Source organism: Thunnus thynnus, chromosome 8 (genome assembly GCF_963924715.1).
Source record: "Thunnus thynnus chromosome 8, fThuThy2.1, whole genome shotgun sequence".
Classification (NCBI taxonomy): domain Eukaryota; kingdom Metazoa; phylum Chordata; class Actinopteri; order Scombriformes; family Scombridae; genus Thunnus; species Thunnus thynnus.
In genome coordinates this window covers 25413910-25414704 of record NC_089524.1, presented here as the reverse complement: position 1 = coordinate 25414704, position 795 = coordinate 25413910, and positions in this window count along the sequence as shown.

Genomic DNA, 795 nt, shown 5'->3' with positions numbered 1-795 from the left:
AGATGGCAGATTGTAGTTGCCAGATTGATCCTCTCATATCCCCCTTTCAAAGCCTCTAACGTCTGTACAGGTGTTCAGTCACACATCAACATACCACATTCACCGTAGATTCAGATACCAAAATTCAGCTTTCTTTACAGATGACAAATATATTAATTACTTGTTGAAATGGTTGACATCAATGACATTAATATTTCATATAAATCTACATTATCAAAGTGTCAGGTGATGTAAATTATCATACATTTTTACATTTTTACATTTTATACATACATTTTTAAACACAAAACCATACAGATGTTTTACTTTTAATATATACACAAACATGAACTGAAAATATGAACACTCAACTGTTGTTGGTGTTGTGTGAAAAGTGTGATGTGATACTGGAGTACAATTTGGCAAGTCTATTCTACATCACAAGTGTTTATAGCTCATAGTCTTTTTGGGTTAAGGGTAGGCTTAAATTCATTTAAAATATATAGTAAGTAACATACCATTTTTTACTCATTTAATATTTACCTCAGCACTCTTCACTTCTTTGAACTATTTGTGTCCTGTTTACAGTTCACAGAAACGTTTCACCTGTATATAGTCATTCCTTGTGTATATTTCTGAAGATTGTTGTGTTGTTATTCTGTGTAAGTACACTGAGAGCCACTAAACCAGAGTCAAATTCCTTGTATGCGTAAACATTCTTGGCCTATAAAGATGATTCTGATACATTATCAAAGTGTTAATCACTGTAAATTAACATACATTTAACCACACAAAGCCAAAAATATGTTTTACTTT